The following is a 19,434-nucleotide window of genomic DNA, read 5'->3' on the forward strand; positions in this document are numbered from 1 at the left end:
GTGTGTTTTGTTTTTTTTTTAAATATACATAGAGATTCTATTCACGATCTCTATGCATTATAGAATAATGGAAGTTCTACATTTTTAGAAAATTATCCATTATAGCAAATGATTAGCAATATGGCCACTTGCTCACAATGAAACAAATGAATTTTGATGTTAGCCGAGTAGTGGTATAAAGTAAGATTTAGACTCTTGTGGGTGGAAACTATCTCCTTCAGGGTTCCCGGAAACAGCTGCTCTGGTGTGGGGTACACAGGAAGTGCTGAAAAATGCCTGTTAAGTATTTTATTAAAGTTCACTTTGTACATATTTATGCACACGTACATTTTTATAACTCCTTTCTGTACCTTTGAGAAGGAATCTTACGAGAAAAAAATAGTCAAGCAAAGATTTTGCACGGATTGCTAAGGCTGGGCTTGAACACTGATTCATCCTTTCTCATTGTCAAGAACTCCTAGTGCTGTACAAAACCAGCAAAGCTGGATAGGCAAAGAGATGGGAAGGAAGTAAACAATGTGAGCTGCGGTTCTATTAGCGCCTGGACTTCAAGTAAGTTTTGATTTAACAAATATATTACTTTTACAGTTTTAAACCCTGATTTTTTCCCCTCCAATCATGGACATAAGATCATGGATGTGTCCCTACGCCCCCACCCCAATACATATACCCCCTTTTACAGCTGCATTCTTGGCTACGCTAAAGCTGAATCAAACATTAAGTATAGAACTAAGGACTGAATGAAAGTGTCCTTGCTTTATTGTTCTCTTGAGATTTAAGTACTGATGTGCCAGGTCTAAAGCAGTTTGGTTCTTCTGTAGACAAGCTGAGCTTACAACCCATCATTTTGTCCATCATCTTAAATTTTGATGTCGGTTGAGGATTCCAGAAAATATTATCATACAGTAGATTAGGATTTTTAAAATCAAAGTTATGTGAGCACATAGCATAAAGTTAAATCATCTTTTGTGCCGGTTATCTATTGCTGCGTAACAAATGACCCTAAAAATTCAATGGCTTAAGACAATGATAAACTGTTATTATCTCATTATCTGTGGGCCAGGAATTTGGGACAAGCTCACTTCCTGTGGTTCTGGGGTCTCTCAGGGCCTTTCACGAGGTTGTAGTCAAGGTGTTGGCCATGGCCGCAGATATCTGAAGGCTTGTCTGGGGCTGGAGGATCTACTTCCAAAGTGGCTCATTGTCATGGTTGGCGAGCTGGTGCTGGATGTTGGCAGGAAGGCTCAGTTCCTCCCCATGTGGACTTCTCCATAGGGCTGCTTGTGTATCTTCACACATGACAACTGGCCTCCCTCAGATCAACTGAGCAGGGTGGAAGCTGCAAAGTCTTTTATGATCTAGCCCCAGAAGTCACATTTCACGCAATGGTCTGTTGATTACACAAGTCAGACCTATTCACTGTGGAAGGGGATGACACCAGACAAGAATATTCAGAATATTCAAGGTGATCCAAGGGTCACCTTGGAGGCTGGCTCCCAGAGTTCTGCAAAGTTTGATACATGCATTTACAAATCTCTCATACCTGTGGAGTAGAGGTGGGCTGATGGAGGGGGTATTGGGTGGGGGGAGATTTCTTTCTCTCCTGAGATAATACTTTTTAAAAAAATATTTATTTTTACTTTTTTAGAGAGATAGAGAGAGTGCAAGCAAGCAGGGGGAGGGGCAGAGGGGGAAGGAGAGAAACCCAAGCTGACTCCACATGGGGCTCAGAGCCCAATTTGGGGCTCATTCCCATGACCCTAAGATCATGACCTGACCCAAAACCAAGAGTCAGATGCTCAACCAACAGAGCCACCCAGGCACCCCTGAGATAATAATTTGTAATTTTTAGCTGATTTCTTTGGTATGCTTACTTTTCTTTTTTTTTTTTAAGATTTTATTTATTTATTTGACAGAGAGAGACACAAGGGAGACAGTGAGAGAGGGAACACAAGCAGGGGGAGTGGGAGAGGGAGAAGCAGGCTTCCCGCTGAGCAGGGAGCCCGATGCGGGGCTCGATCCCAGGACCCTGGGATCATGACCTGAGCCGAAGGCAGTCGCCTAACGACTGAGCCATACCAGGTGCCCCTGGTATGCTTACTTTTGATAGAGATTTTCTCTTTCTTCACTTTTTTCACTGCCTGCCCCACTCCGTGTACCTATTTTTAAGATGCTCTCTCTACTCTTCTCATTCACATTCTAGTCTACTGGGATTTGCAGCCTGGGGCGCCTGGGTGGCTCAGTTGGTTAAGCAACTGCCTTAGGCTCACGTCATGATCCTGGAGTCGCAGGATCGAGTCCCACATCGGGCTCCCTGCTCACTGGGGAGTCTGCTTCTTCCTCTGACCCTCTCCCTTCTCATGTGCACTCTCTCTCTCTCATTCTCTCTCTCTCAAATAAATAAATAAAATCTTAAAGAAAAATAAAAGTCTGCAGTGCTGATGAAGGGACTGAGGTGCCCTTCTCTGAATAAAACATTTAAATTTCAGGGAATGATTTCTGTGGAATGATATTTAACTCAAAACATGTACAACTTGGACTCGTGCTTAAAATAAAGATGTACAACTCGTTCATCACAGAAAGAAATAGAATTCATTATCTATGTAATAACGACAATTGGGTATCAAGCACTCAGGTGACATATTTTTTTTAAAAGATTTTATTTATTTATTTGACAGAGAGAGACACAGCGAGAGAGGGAACACAAGCAGGGGGAGTGGGAGAGGGAGAAGCAGGTTTCCCGCTGAGTGGGGAGCCCGATGTGGGACTCGATCCCAGGACCCTGGAATCATGACCTGAGCCGAAGGCAGACGCTTAACGACTGAGCCACCCAGGCGCCCCTCAGGTGACATATTATGAAGTTAGATTTATTAGATGTGATTCCTGGCCTCAAGGCCACCACCTACAGAAGAGCCAAGAGGAATTTAGATATCTGTAAAGACGGTTTGTTGATTGCATATTCATTAAAAGTATACCTACTTAGTCCCCATATAAACTTTTAGTAGATTGACACTTGCCAACTCTATGGTCCCTGTGCTGCCTCCAGTGCCCTGGAGGACCCGCTTCATGGGAAGATACCAGCCTGCAGAGTCCCCAGAAGGAGAGATCCTTACTCTGAGGACTCCCTCTAAGTCTACCAGTTATCGATCACCACTTCCTAGGGTCAGCTTCCACCTCACAGTCACTTCTAAGTTTTTATTCTTTTTTAGAATTGCTGTGGACCAGGAAGCAAAAGAACCAAGCGGTATTTGATTTAAGTCTAAAAATGGGTATTAGTACTATTAATAAAATGAAACACTTAAGGCTGCCCAGGCAGTATTAAATGAAGGCAGTCCCTGGGACCACCCAGGATCCAGCTATAGGGTTGGAGGGAGTCCAGGGCTGGGTAGGTCAGAGTAGCAGAGCTGTGAGCTAACCCAGGGCAAACTCTGAGCTGCTAGTTCTGAGTTACTTGTGCAGAGGAACGGCAAAGGGAGCCTCACTGGGGGCATTTCCAAGAGGGCACATGCCTGGTCCCTAGGGCGTGGGTGAGGTTAAGGGATGGTAAGAAGGGCCTTTGCACTCAGTCCAGGCAGCTGCTTCGGCTGACCAGCTGTGTGCCCTTGAGCAGATGATTTAACCTCTTGAAGTCTTAATACCACTTCTTCAAAATGGGAGATAAAAGTACCTGGCATGTAAGGTTGTTGTAAGGATCAATGAAAAATGCATGTAAGGTGTTTAGCATACTGCCTGGCATATAATAAGCTTTCAAATATTAGCATTTATTTAAAAACACATACATACACCTTGGAGCCTCACTGCATTTCCCCCTGGGAGCCCATTTTTAATAGGTAGGACATTTTAAAATGAGGATCCTCTTTTTTTTTCTTTTCCAATAATTAAAACTTCTTGGTTAAAGAGCAGTGTTACAGCAAGAATAGGTCTTATGGAATAGCAGGTAGGATGTGATTATGGGATGAAAGGTATCCACATGTACATACATCGAAGACTCTAGGTCTTCGGAAGGTATGGGTTAATATAGGAAGGGTCCCTTTAAGAGTTAGGTTTTGACCTGAGGGCTGGAGGGGAGAATATGGAAAATTTTAGACAAAAACCACAAAAAGAAGGAAGATAATCATCTAAATAAGTTAGGCAGAAGGGGATGAAGTTAGGTGTTCATTAGCAGGGAAGCTTTCAGGGAAAGAACCACATCCTATGTAGCTTAAGCAAAAGTAGGAATTGATCAGATTAGCTCACGGAAGTGAAATCCAGGCTAATCTTGCTTGGCTCCAGGCAGGGCTGGATCCAGGGCTCAAATGGTGTGGAATGGGAGGGCCCCTACTGCTACCTGGTAGACAGATTCTCTCCAAGTGGTGAGCAGGACTCACATTATTTAAGCTCAGTGACTCAGGAGAAAGCCTTTTGTGAGAACCCAGATTTCGAAGAGATCTCTGGCTTGACGTGGGTCACTGATCCAACTCTCTCCCGGTCGCTGTGGTCCCGGAGCAATTGGGGTGCACTGGGGAAGTCAGCTGACTGAACCACACGGATGGGTTCACCACCACCAAGAGGAGTTTTGCTCCCAGCAGACAGGGCAAATGATGCGGGGTAGGCAACAGGAACACAGCCAGCCACAGCGGGTAGCGCCGGGCCTCACCTCCCACACCATCTGCCATCGCCTCATGGGCATCCATACCTTCTGTTTCAGCTTGACACCAGCCCCCTGAGCCAACAGGACCCCCTGAGGTGATTGTGGAGTCATGTGATCACATGAGTTCCTGGAAAACCCATCTTACAGCAGTCAGTTGTCAAGAGGACTGAATTTAGACAGTTCCTTTGTTCCAAGGGATTTGGAGCTATGACAGAATTCACCGAGTCCAAGGTCAGCGGAGTGAAGAGTGGAGTGATGGCATTTCTCAGGCAGTATTAAATGAATGCAGCCACCAGGACATTTGGGATCTGGCTGTAGGTTGGATGGAGTCTAATGCTGGGGAGGTCACAGTGGAAGAGCTGTGACTTACCTCAGCTAACATGCTGACCTGCTATATTGAGCTACTTGTACAGCTTCATTTCCAGTGTCCTTCCCATGTGCCGTATGCGGTCTTCAGTGCAACAGAATATTATTCTTTCTCCCTAGTAGAGAAATCTCATGCACACTTTTAGAGAATTGTTTATTTCCAGTAGGAATCGGCACCCATCCTGTCCTTGCTGTGGATGCTTAGAAGATTTCTGGATGAGGAGGCACATGGGGCTAGGGCATGCACCAGTGGCAAGAACAAGCACAGATTACTAGAATGCTTTAGAAAGCCTTTTCTGCTTCAGATAAGTGGCTAATTAAATTTGGGGTTGGCTATTGGAAGAGTGCCAATTATGGAAACGAGCATCTGTTGATCACACTTTGCTTTCAGGCGTTTGGCTCCTTACTAGAGTGCTGTTGGAGAGAGAGCAGGGAACCGCTGCTAGAACCACGAGAGGAAAACATGGTAGGAGGAGTGATTCATCATATTTACTTTGAGGCGTTCGTCTTGTAACAAGATTAATTCAGTAGGACTCAACTTCCAGAGAAAAATGGACCGTTTATTGTTTTAGATTCAGGCTTAGGCACAGCAGGTGGATTTTCCAAATTGCCTCATCTGACATTTCCTAGAAATATAAGCTAACATTATTCCATTTTCTGGCAACTGCAAAGTTCTATTTGAACATTCTACAAGTCAGTTGGCAGGGCTGGGAATTTCGAGCACTTAACTATCACTCTTGAGCTTGAGCTTGATTTTTGTCAAGTGATTTTTAACCATGAGACATTCCTTTTTTAGATCTGGAAATCATCTCAGAAAATCTAAGTCATTTGCCAAAGGTCACTGAATAATATACAGATTAGAGCTGGGAACTGATGAATATTGATTGGAATCCAGTTCTCTTATATCTCGGAGTCACTTATGGCAAGTGACTGCGTAATTCGTGATATGTGTAACTTTGTTCAGCACATGGGATCAGTGCAGATTTTTGACATGTGTCTTCTCCCGGCTTTTCCCCCGGTACTTCAAGGCCTTGCTTATTGTGATGTCTGCTCTTACCAGAAGTGAGAATGGAAAGCCGTAAATCATATGTACTCTTCTTCTAGAAGCAAACTTTCCTGCTGTGTTGGGCAGACACAACAGGCAAATCCACTTTGCCAGCAGTAATACCACCGTCCAGGTAACGATGTCTTTTGATCTCTTCAATTGCAAATGGTAGGCCTAAGCAAATTAAATCCAGGCAGGTACGATCAGCTAATGACTTCTTCATTGTTAGACATGTCTGGCCTTCACCAGTTGTCTCCAAGATATCACTTCAATTCACTATTTTAATATATTTTTCTACTCCTTTGGGGTTTCTCTATTCAATAATCCTTTAGGTTATTCTCGATTGTGTTTGCTTGTTTGTTTTATGGGTGTCAAAGATTCCCCCCATATTACTCTGCATTTTTGTGGTTATTTACGATAACTGCAGTCTTTTCTTGCTTATAGATTTCTGATAATTGAAAATAACTCTTAGCTTGATGAGATGCAGCCATTTGCTGGGGGTGGGGCTGGGGATGTAAGTTTGAGTTGATGAGTTTGGATTTAGACATGTTATTTTGGGGCTTCCAGTACACCCGGCCACATAGAGCCATTATGCACTTAGACACGGTTTGGAATTCAGAAGAGAGTTCAGGACTAAAGATAGATCTTTGGAATAATTAGTTTATAAGTAACATGGGAAACCGTGAGAATAGATGTAAACATCCAAAGGGAAAAAAGGCCGGTGTTAAGGGTACTCGGGGGAGGTGTGAATGGCGAAGAGAGAGAGGCCAGGGCCTTCAAGGAGGCTGGCGGTGAGAAGGTGAGGAAGGAACAGAGCGGTTCTTCAGGATGGACAGTGTTGATCATTTCCTTTGGGAGGAGAGGAATGGGGGAACTAGTGGCAAGGGAGAAACTGAGGAACGAAGAGAATGGGGCCTGTTGATGGCTTGAGGTTTCAGGATGGTGGGGACAGTATCAGGACGACGACGGTGGGGCTTGGAGGGGGGGCCCGCATTCCTGCAGCTGGAAGGCTGGACGTGAGTGAGACTGTGAGTTAGGAAGCAGAAAGTAGAGAAATTGAGAGAGTGATCAGTCTTGGTGCCCTTCCCCTTCTCCATGAGGTAGGAGGGGCACCTGCTGAGCATGAAAGGAGCACTGGTGGCATTTGGGAGCATCTTTTTTTTTTTTTTTTAATTTTTATTTATTGGGGCACCTGGGTAGCTCAGTCGTTAAGCGTCTGCCTTCGCCTCAGGTCATGATTCCAGGGTCCTGGGATCGAGCCCCACATCGGGCTCTCTGCTCGGTGGGAAGCCTGCTTCTCCCTCTCCCACTCCCCCTGCTTGTGTTCCCTCTCTCGCTGTGTTTCTCTCTGTCAAATAAATAAAATCTTTAAAAAAGAAAAAAGTAAATTTTTATTTATTTTTTGACAGAGAGCGAGACAGCGAGAGAGGGAACACAAGCAGGGGGAGTGGGAGAGGGAGAAGCAGGCTTCCTGCGGAGCAGGGAGCCCGATGTGGGGCTCGATCCCAGGACCCTGGGATCATGACCTGAGCCGAAGGCAGATGCTTAACGACTGAGCCACCCAGGCGCCCCTGGGAGCATCTTTATAAATTAAAATATGACACACCTAGATTTTGCCACACACAGATGACACTTCCATTTTGGAACCTGAGTCATGTTTCACCTTTTTCTGAGAGCTAAAACATCACGATCAAGGGTCAATAACTTATACCAAAAGCCATGGAAGTATGCAAAACTCCCATGGCTTGTAAACCTCAGCCTGGGAATTTCTGACGAGCCCAGGGCTTGCCTTGAGATGCAACCTGGTGTAATACGGCAAATCTCTGCAGAGCTATGCAGATCTGAGATGTAAAGATGGATGGCTGAGTAATTTATGCCTTCACTCACCCGATAAATTGACTCACTCTTTGAGAATGTTATATCTTCTTTGGAGATCGAGTAAAAACTCCTTGGGGTAGGGAGGTCCTCTGAGAAGTGTTAGTGCTCCTGAAGTAATAATAGGCTGGAAGGCCTTTTATTATAGATGAGTGTGACAGCTAAGAAACGGAAAGAAAGAAATGTGAGTCATACAAAAGCCTCATTCTATGACCTTCAGCCCTTGTCAATCATATTTAGGAAAATGCGAAGAACTTCAATATTTTATATTTTATATAATACTTATAAATGCTCTATATGTAAGCTTCACCTCTGATGAAAAATGAGACAATTGTGTCGTTTCACTTTCTTCCTCTGGTTTAACATTCTTGCTGCTGCATGAGGCAGAAGCTTCTTCTTTAGCAGAGCGATCAGCCATGAGGGGAGGGACCTGGAGGAGACATAGGGTCCTGCGGCTTATGGGAGCCCTTAGAATTTTAAAATTTGCTCCTTTCTCTTTGGGACTTACTTTTGCCTCAGGTTTCCCATTTCGGAGCCTCACCTGGAGTCAGCCCAGAGCAGGCTCACCGCACGCATCCACACAACTCAGCAGAAGCAAGCCTGTTCTCGTCCAGGCTTCACACAGCACCTCGGGGTTGGGTACAAAGCAGCTTTGCAAAACCTCGGGTATAGCCGCCAGAACCTGTTTCTTCCTGGCCGGTGGCCAAGGTCGAGGCCACTGGTGCTGTGGGTCCTGCGGTCCTGCTCACCGGCACAGTCAGTCACACACTGGTTAGGGCCAGGGCAGGGAGGCACGGCCTAGGGGGCACTTTGCCCTTGCTTTGGCCAAGCCAACAACACGAGACCCTTGAACAGAGTGAACAAAGGGACAAAGTTAAAGAAAATTAAAACAAGAAGCATTGGAAAGATTTTGTCTTTAATTACCATTTCCAAACTTTTTCTTTTTTCTTTCCTTATTTCTTGAAAAATTATTTATTTAATTGAGAGAGAGAGTTCGAGAACATGAGTGGGCGGGGGGAGGGGCAGAGGGAGCGAGAATCTCGAGCAGGCTCCACGCCCAGCTTGGAGCCTACCTCAGGGCTCTATCTCATGACCCTGAGATCATGGCCTGAGCTGAAACCAAGAGTCGGATGCTTAACCGACTGAGCCACCCAGGTGCCCCCAAACTTTTTCTTTTTTAAAGAAAATCAGTTAATAAGCACTTATTGCATATCAATCATTTGTGGCTTATACATACCTTCTAAGACTGCATAACACACTCATTGTGGCACAGCTGTAGGTTTGAACGTCCCCTTAGACCTCCTCTAGTTTTTCCCTTTTCAGAACATTTGTCTCTTCTGTCCTGTCCTAGATCCTGATGAACCTCTAGGAAAAAAAAGAGATTCTTTTGTCAGACACAGATCCTGAGGTTTTTCCTCCAATGCTGTCAGATGAAAGAGAGGACTCCTCTCCTGGCTCGACCCATAACGCCGGCTCTGTCTGCTCACCATGTCCGTTGCCCAAAGCTGGAGAAGCAGCAAGGAGCCATCAGAGATATGGGAGTGATCTGTCCCCGGGCATTGTCATGATCCCTTGGACATCCTCCTCCTGGGCACGTGAATGGATTTGGAGATAGTTTGTGAGCATCTTTTTTCCTGTTTTTATAAACTGTTCCCTGTTTTCTACTGAATCTTCAAACACAGCTTGGGTCTTATCATTGGCTGTATCAAGGATAGTGTTTTCCTGCTTCTGGAGAGCTTAAAAAACAGACCATACTTCTGTTTTTCTGAGAATTTAGTTCTTCTATATGTAAGGAGATAAAAACACTTTCTAAATCTGTAGTCCTTAAGTTTATCTTCCCTCTTCAGCTTCACCAGGAAGCCAACACGACCCATGTGCTTCAGGGTGGAGGTAAGAGGTGAGAGGTAAAGTGAAAAGATTGTTCTGAACTTAGGTGTCTGCCAAGCTTTTCAGTCCCTGAGCCTGGGGGACTGCTACGGTAATCTAAAATCAACAGAAGAAAGCCAGGGCCAATGAGCAGGGCCAAGTGCATGGCAGGAATCAGGGTCATGAGTTACAAATTGATCTGGGAGTGAAATTATGAGCCTACATAAAGCTTTCACAGGGCTTGATTCCAGGAAATAAAGGGAATACATTTCCAGGGTAGTTAATTTAAGGCTGGAGCTTTCAGATCTCTAACACCTTTTCGTTTTCCCTACGTGGTTGGGAATGTGGTGGGCACTCATCCACATTATTTTCTGCTCTGGAGGGAGTTCCCCATTGCATGTAGTATTGGAGAGGTGCAGTGGTCTACGTTGTGTCAAGGGTGATCCCCCCTCTCCCTAGCTCAGACATCCAGGGTATGGCGCAGGACCTAGGCTCAGCCAGTCAGCCCCTCCTCTCTGGGATTTTGAATATCAAGGGAGTGAAGCAAAGATTCACGGATAGTCCAGAGGCCACTCGTGGTGACAGTGTTATGCTGTGGACAGCAGTGGGCATGCACACTGTCCTGTGGCATGACCTTGGCTGTGGTCCTTACTGCTCATTCTCTCTTGACCTCCAGCCCATTTCCTGAACCTTGTTCTCCAGCCCTCCCGTCCATCCTGTGAACTATTCAACATCCTTCCACTACATCCCAGCTTAGATAAAGTTAGGCAGGGCTTGCCTCTGTTGCCTGCAACCAAGAGTTAGATCGGGCCATCTGATGTCCCTGTCTTCAAATCTGAAGAGATGTTCCCTCTGCTCCTAGTTGGTCTCTGTTAAGAATAGTCTGGAAGTAAGCCCGCTATACCCTTTCACATAAGAGCCCCTGTATGTAGAGATTTTAAGACAAACCTAGAGTCAAGGGTTTGGGGTACGTTCCCAGAGTGGACACAGCTAACTGAATATAGAGAGAAATTTCATCAAGTATTGGCTTTAAATACTCAATGTTTGCAGGCGTGACTCCCAGGCCACGAATCGAGGTGGCAAGAGATACTGAGTTTTTTCATGGATTTAAATCAACTGAATTTCAACTTGACATTTTCCTAAGCAGCAAGAAGGACATGTATTCCCAGGCAGAACTGACTTTCTCTAGAGCCCCTTCACCCCAAGGGTCATTTGGAAGCCCAGGGTCTCAGAGAGACCAGATATGGGGGGAAGCCCTGTGGCCATCAGTCACTGAATTGTACCTGTGACTGCTGAGCCACCCGTTGCAGTCCCTTCAATCGTGCTGGTTGCTTTCTTCCCTGAGGCACTTGAAGCATTGGGATCTTTGGCAAGGCTGCTGCCTAGGGCTCTGTCTCCTCACGTGTGCCACGAAGCTAAGCCATTGAAGATTTGGTTGCCTCCTTGGGGCACTAGTATGGAGCTGGCTCTGGTCCCTGATGCTTGAGGAATGCAGAGACCTCTGTCCCTCTCTCTCATCTCCCAGAATGTTTTATGTCTGATGAACATTCCACTTTCTTCAGGTTTCCCTTACGGGACCCCCCCCCCAACCCCAATATATTAATCAATGGCTTAAGCTTTTGAAAACAAAAGGCAAGAAGGGACCATCTCACGGGCAACTTGTGTTTCTGCCCTGCCACAAACCTCCTTTGAGACAAGGAAGTACAGAACCCAATCTTCACTCAAATAGGACAAGTGAGAGGGGTCACTACACGGTGTGGGAGGGGAATAAAAACACATTCATAGATTAAAAAAAAGTCTGGCCAATAACATTTAAAATTAATAAGGGGAAAAATAAAATAGAAGTGCTAGAATGCTATCAGCTGCCAAATAGAAGGGTTAATTGGATTTGTATTTGGTGTCACTATCGTCTATGATTTCTTAAAGTTTCATAAGAGATGCAATCTCATTCTGAGCTATTCTGGTATGAATAATGTCACTCCCTCTTTCCCCACCCCAACTTCTTAGTGTCAGGAATGAGGAGTGATTCTTGTCTATATTCTGTAAACCAAGTCAGCAACTTGAGCTCTAATTAATACGGGACCTCCCCTCCAGCTGGAAGCAAATATTTGTGTTACAAATGAAATAGTGTGTAATCCATAATCGAGTTTCTTATTGAGTCCCTGTTCCTGCTTCTTTGAACAGAATCCACTTACGATAGGCTTTCCAATCTTGGGTAGTAAGGTGGTTTAGGGAAGTATCTCTGCTGGTATGAGAGCCTAGTGATTCACTGATACATTTAAAATGAGCAAATATATAAATTTATAACAGAAATATCTTATGATCCAATAATTCTATACTGGGTATTTACCCAAAGAAAATGAAAACACTAATTTGAAAAGATATGTGCACCCTCATGTTTACTGCAGCATTATTTACAATAGCCAAGTTATGGAAGCAACCCAAGTGTCCAGCCATAGATGAATGGATAAGGAAAATGTGGTATGATGAAATATTACTCAGCCATAAAAAGAATGAGATCTTGCCATTTGCAACATCATCGATGGAACTAGAGGGTATTATGCTAAGTGAAATAAGTCATATTGAGACAGACAAATACCATCTGATTTCACTCATATGTAGAATCTAAAAAAAAGAAACAAAACAAAATGGATAACGAAAAGCAGAATCAGACCTATACATACAGAGAACAAACTGATGGCTGCCAAAGGGAAGGCAGGTGGGAGGATGAGCAAAATGGGTAAAATGGAGAGCAAGATACAGACTTCCAATTACAGAATGAATAAGTTATAGAAACAAAGAGCACAGCATGGGGAATATAGTCACCGGTACTGTAATAGCATTATATGGTGAAGGACCATGGTTACACTGGTGGTGAAATAGCATAACGTATAGACAAATCAAATCGCCATGCTATACATCAGAAATTGTATATTAGCTATCCTCAAAAAGTTATAAAAAATAAAATTAGCATATGCTAATTAAAAATTCATTGTAGATGCTGATTCCAAGAAGCAAAGAATCCACATTTGGGGGAATTTGCCGGTCTAGTTCACTCCATGCAGATGAAGGCTGGATTCTGGTAAAATTGGTATGTCACTGGAAGAGGGAAGGTCGGATCTTCATAAACCCATAACCACTTTCTGATTATCATTTATCCAATAACAATATGTGTCAAGTGCCTGGTAGGGGACCTGAGCTGCTAGAGGGCAGGGTGCACAGTGGTGCACAAGCTGCGGAGTCCTAGCCCCCACAGAGCATGAGCACCCGAGAGGGATGTAAGATATGAGCGAGGAGTCATCCCAGCTGGAGCCGATCTCCCCTCTCTGATCTTCGAGAACTTACACTGCCTACATAATGAAGATACAGCAGTAACAAAGGCTTCCCTTGAAAACGTGCTCCAGGCAGGGCGTCGTTCTGCTGCTCACCACATAGTAACTCATTCACTCTTCACAGCACCCCTGTGAGGGGCCACTGTTTCCTCTACCCTTTTTACAGAAGACGGAACTAAGACACAGAGAGGTTAAGAAACTCACCTGGGGTTTCAAAGCTAGTAAGTGATGAGTTTGCTTCCTTGAAAGCCAGGAAAGTAAAAATTTTAACAAATTCTGTTTGGGGCAAAAATAAAATATTTAAGCTTAAAATAAGGTGAGTTTTAATACACCTATTTTTCAATTTTCAATATTTTCTCAACTACATTAATGTCCTGGGACAAAATTAACCGTTAAAAAATACACCGAAACATGTATATGGGGTTGCACATTTTTTCTTTTGCTTCGGGCTCCAGTATGACTTGGCATAGCGTTTTTGGAGCCTGTCTGTATTTAAACTTCTGCTATTTTGTGCATCGTGAATTTTTAAAATATTGCGTTAAAATATTATTTATCTTGATTACAGAGTTTTTTTTTCTTTTGGCATCCTCTTAAATTCTGTGCCCCAGGTGAGTGCCTCACTCTCGTCCTGGCCTTGAGTGGCAGAGCTGGGACTCAAACCAAGGCAATCTGGCTCCAGGTCTGTAATCTTGACCATTACGCTACTCATGTCCTAGAATTGTTTTTTTTTTTTTTTTTTTTTTTTTAGAGAAGGGGGGTGGAAGAGCAGAGGGAGAGGGAGAGAGAGAATCTTAAGCAGGCTTCACGTCCAGTGTGGAGGCTGACGTGGGGCTCGATCCCACGACCCTGAGACCATGACCTGAGCTGAAATCAAGAGTCAGATGCTTAAACAACTGAGCCACCTAGGTGCCTCTAGAATTGTTGATGTTTATATTTATGTCTATATATCATTGCTTTTTCCAATAAACTAAAAAAAGTCTTGAGGGCATAGACCATTTATTATGCTGCTGTCTTGTATCCCCAAAGCATCCAGCCTGGTGTCTGTTTGGCACATAAGGGTGGTTGATAATGGTTGGCTAAAGGGAAAAAAAAGAGACTTTTCTGGTGTGCTGAAATTTGCCATCATCACCAGCTACTTTGACCACAATTTGTAGTTTTGCTTTAATTTCCCTCTTATATGTTGCATTTTAATTTTATGAAAACAATGAACTGAATAACCTATCTCCCATAAAGATGATGAATGAACACATATAAATGAAAACGTTATGCAAATAAAATGCTTTCTTCAACCCAGTGTTGTCTTTCTGGTGAAACTCTCCACATTTTTTTGGAAACCTATGGCTTCTGGGAAGAAATCCTAGAAGTTTTAGTTTTGTAAGTGAACAGATCAGTGTAATAAAAAGAAGGTGGAATGTTCATTGACATAATTATCAGCTCTGGTTACAGTCTGGGCGTTTCTGAAGTATAACAGTTAAGTGATCTATGTTTCCCTACACGCTGGGAGCTCTGCTCATCACCTCCCACACCCGGCTGGGAAATCCTCCTCACCTGTGGGTGCACCCATCTTAGTTTAGTAATGTCACGCCTGGTTGGTTGTATTTTCTCCAGCACTACTTCTGAGGATGACGGTGGGCGGGGGGGAGGTATTTTCTCTCCTGTCCCTGAACTACTAGAAATGTGGCTTTTTAAGAGGATGGGATCAATGCTGGATGCAGCGACTACTTCGGGGTGCATTATATAAAACCCTTTGGGAGTCTTGAAGACAAAATAAAGGAAATGAGTCGCACTAGGGAACATTTACAGCAGGTGACTTCTGGAGGGCTCCTCTTGCGGAGCAATGTCATTGTCAAAGTTTCCTAGGGTACTTGGGTGGCTCCGTTGGTTAAGTGTCTGACTCTTAATTTTGGTTCGGGTCATGGTCTTGGAGTTGTGAGATCGGGCCCCAGCCACGGGCTTTGCACTGGGCATGGAGCCTGCTTAAGATTCTCTCTCTCCCGCTCCCTCTGCCCTCCCAACTCTAAAAATAAAAAAGAGGTATCCTGAGTCAAAGGTTCCTACCCCATTCCTGCCCATCCAGTCCTGGGCTGGGTTGAAAAATATACAAATCACTTTGATTTGTTTGTCTGCATATTAAAATCCTCTGAGCAGGTTTTAGCTCCGCTTGAGTTTTATTTTTGCGGATTCTATACTTACTAGTTTATTTACTCATTTTACAAAAGAGAATAGAGCCAGGCAAACTGTCACTTGCTAGAAATTTGGGAATCATATGGGTGCTCCCTTATGCTCCTGGGTTCTGCGGGGAATAAAATACTGCAGTCAGTCTAACTCCAAAATCATATTATTATCGGATGCAGTATGAAGCATGCAGCTATTAAAATTTGTGTAAGGTTTGTCTCACTCTGAAGAAATGGGGTGAAAGGGACACTGGTTAGAATTGTCAGTTTGCTCAAAAGACAGCTTTTTGAACATCACCCCATCAGATTTGTACCCTGAAAACCCTGCTCCAACCCTGGTGCAAACCCAACCTCAGGTATTTGGGGGGAAGAAGAAACAGCCCTGGAGCATATTATTTTCTTGGTGCCGTTGCTAGCTACTCTGGGGGCAATCTATATTCATCACCTGGACCACTCTAGATTGTCATGGGGTGGCAAAAAGCTTAAGCTTAACCAAGACTCAACTCCGCTGTAACTTCTGTTTTCATAAGCTGAGAAGAGAAAATAGACCATTAGGTCCATCCGAGTGAGAGTAAGCTGGTGAGATTCAGTCTCCAAATATATGAAGGAGAGTAACAAAAAAAAGTTGATAGAAAGTGAGGGAAAAGTCTTGCAAAGGGTGAACAGGGGCAGGGCCCAGTGCCTAAGTCCTGGTACTGCCTGTCACCTCTCTGTATTGTCAGGGAAGGCAGGAAGGGGTGGAAAATAAGGCAGCCAGAACTCCATCTGCTGTAAGCCACACACAGACAAGGACACAGCAGAAGTCAATAAGCATCTACCCCAGAATCAAGGCTGGTTCTACGTACAGTGGCGGAGTGCTTGACATTTAAAGACATAGGGCTTAAAGTTGACAGCTAATCTTAGATTGAGATGTCAAAAGATGAAGTAACAAGTGGGGAGGTCTGGAAGGATGTGATCCAAGGAGCATGAATCGAGAGCCCGTCCTGGGGCCAGGGGCTGGCCTCAGGGCTGGAGACACAGACTTGATTAGACCTCATGCTGCCCTCATGGAGCTGTGATCTCTCCAGGATCGTGTGTCTCTCGTACTCGAGCCCACAACAGGTTTCCAAGATTGAATGTGTGAGATAAATTGCAAGTACACTTTCAGACCCTGTACTAATACGTATGGAAATTATAACTAGAAAGGTCTGCAGCGATAGGACTCCCTTGGCTTCCCGCACTTTAGTGGGATTGCCCACACTTTCAAACATTTTTATATGAAACACCTCCCATGCGGTGTTTCTCCAATACCTGCCCTGACTTTTCTCCTGCTGAGTTCTGCTCTACCACACATTGCCTCCCCAGAGAGCTAATTATAAGCCTCTATTTTCGTGCCTACTTACCACGAAAGCCTGTGTCAAAAGCAGCACATACCTATATAGAAATTTCAAAGGGTGTAATTCCAGAACAGTGATGAAGCAAAGCTCTTGGATATGTTCACCACCCAAGTGGTGGTTCAGGGAAGTTGAAAAAGGTCTGGTCAGGTCAGTGCTGGCCAAGTGGATGCCTAATAAGTATTTTTTGAGAATAACCATCACGATAATGAAGCGATGACCTACCGCCAGCCTATTTGGGACATTTTTTATTTACATGAAGAGGGAGAGGAACCACTGCATTCATCAAGGGCAGAGCTTGGGCTGCAGCAGCTTTGTGGGTAAGTTCACACCTTTGCAGACCCCTAAGGGTTTTCACCAGCCCTTCTCTATCTTCAGAAATCATGTTTCTGCTATAACTGTGGCTTAGAATATTTGAACATTGGGCGTTACAATTTGGATTTTTAATCATAGCTTGCTAATGTTACAGTCTCTTTTAGGTCTTTAGTCTCTGAGCCAGTTCTGATTTTCTGGGATGCTATTCTCACTTCCTCTTCTCCGTTTCAGGGGTCAGAGGTGGAAGGGGTGGGTGGGCAGGGGGAGTAGACATAGGAATAGTATAAGTGTTTATTTACCTACAGCTTGGATTTTGAAGAGGAAACTCAGACCTTCCCAAGTGTCTCTTATCTATTTCAGGTCTAGAGCTCCGCAGAGATGCCCCTCCCCTCAATACAAAACAAACAAAATCTCTTTTCAGAGCTTGCATGCACTCTCACGTTTATAGATGGAAATATTCGCGGGACTCACCATCTTCAAAATATCTGCCTTATTGCAGATCCTTAGTTTCTGTGGGATTATGTAAAACCTTGTGTTGCTAAAAACCCTCCTTCTGTCTTCCTTCCATCTTGAAGCAGGGTTGAGCAGTTTATGAAATTGACAGCAGGGGAATGTTTTACCTGCTCGACTTGTTCTTCCGATCTTATTCGGGTTTCAGTCAAATATTTCTACACTGTGCTGGGCGTGGGAGGCCGTGACTCACCAGGAGAGAGGACGTGGTTGCACGTCCAGGGAGCTGCAGGATGATGGAGGAACTTCGCATTTGGGCTTCGTGCCATTTTGTTCCTTCCCTTGTTCTCTCTCAGATATTTGCTTGGCTCCTTGTTCCCAAGGAGAACCAGTCAGTTGAGTATTCAAATATTAAATTAATTCCTCTTTCTGCACAAGTGGCCAAGCCAGTTTTTACTGGAAATGGAGACCAGTGCCTGAGGAACAATGGGGGTGGGGAGTGGGGAGTGGGGGCTGTGGGGAGGGGGAGAGACAGAGTTTAAAAGGCAGAGGAACCTACGGAACATTGCTTTTCTGTCTAATAACAAGTTTTATGACACTTTTCCATGGTCCATGATCTTCGTGCACGAGGAGACTAAGAAAATGTTTCAGGGAGAGTAAGCTAAAGGAATCAGCTTGGGTCAAGAAGCTTCCTTTTTCCTGTTGGCACCATCTGCTGGGCCCATTAGAGTTCCAAGAGGAACCTGACCCCTGGCTGTCTGACTCCCATGAGTCACATTTTGCACACAACACCTCCACCTTTCCCCTCTTTCAGACTAAGGACTTGCCCAGCTCTCTAGTGGCTACATGCCTGATGCGACTGTGGGGAGTAGGGGCTGGACGGAAGCAGCGGCGGCCAGAAGTAGACAGCGGCACCTCAGGGCACCCCGGTTCCTCCCCAGGCTGTGGATGCCCTCCTCATTCTCAGAGGCTCACTTACCCCGGGTCCTGCAGGCCCCTTCTGGAGCCAGGGAGCTTGGTGATGTTTCCTGGCTATGTTTCTCTCTTTTTAAAGCCTAATGCTGCTAGTTTATCAAGAGTAATACCCCAAGGTGTTCAAATGAGGTATTTTGGGTGGTTGGTCCCAAATGCAACTGTGTATCATGGGAAGCGGGGAGAGGGGAGAGGAGTTGGCTTAGAAACACACATTCTAGGACCGGATGGATTTAGTGGTACATTTTACCCCAAATTTAAAGATAATTAACACGAATTCTTCTCAAACTCTTCCCAAAATTGAAGAGGAGGGAACATTTCCTAATTCGTTCTATAGACCAACATTATCCTAATACCAACGCCATAAAAAGACACCACGAGGAAAGACAACTACAGAACAAGTTCTGTTATGAGTATAGATTCAAAATCCTCAAAAAATATTAGCAAATCAAATTCAGCTACATATTAAAAGGATTATATACAATTACCAAATAAGATTTATTCCCAGAATGCAAAGGTGGTTCAGCATATGAAAATCAATGTAATACATCACACTAATAGAATGAAAGGGGAAAAAAAACCACATGGTCATCTCAACTGATGCAGAAAAAGCATTTGATAAAATTCAACACTCAGTAAACTCAGGATTGAAGGAAACTTCCTCAACATAATAAAGGCCATATATAAAAAAATCCACAGCTAACCCAGTGGTGAAAGACTGAAAGCTTTTCTCTTAAGATAGGAGTAAGACAAAGATGTCCACTTCTATTCAGCATAACATTGGAAGTTCTAGTGAGCACAATGAGGCAATAGAAAGAACTAAAAGGCATTCCAGTTGGAAAGGAAGGAGTAAAATGATCTCTGGTCACAGACGATGTGATTTTATATGTAGAAAACCCTAAGGATTGCACACACACAGACACAAAAACAACTCGAGCTAATAAACAATTAAACGGTTGCAGGATACAAAATGGCACACCAAAAATCAGTTACATTTCTGTACAGTAGCAAAGCAAACTCTGAAGTTGGGGCGCCT

The 19,434-nt window shown here is 44.2% G+C and overlaps 1 long non-coding RNA gene across 1 annotated transcript; it reads right to left on the reverse strand.

Moving 5' to 3' along the window:
- Positions 1 to 768: 768 nt before the first annotated feature.
- LOC118547331 (uncharacterized) lies at positions 769 to 17,605 on the reverse strand. Its single transcript, XR_013440685.1, has 5 exons — positions 17,448 to 17,605; positions 9,154 to 9,281; positions 8,227 to 8,346; positions 7,929 to 8,077; positions 769 to 1,419 (listed from the first exon to the last, which is right to left on the reverse strand). It is a non-coding gene; the product is annotated as an uncharacterized LOC118547331 (long non-coding RNA).
- Positions 17,606 to 19,434: the final 1,829 nt, after the last annotated feature.

This window comes from Halichoerus grypus, chromosome 8, assembly GCF_964656455.1.
Source record: "Halichoerus grypus chromosome 8, mHalGry1.hap1.1, whole genome shotgun sequence".
Taxonomy (NCBI): Eukaryota; Metazoa; Chordata; class Mammalia; order Carnivora; family Phocidae; genus Halichoerus; species Halichoerus grypus.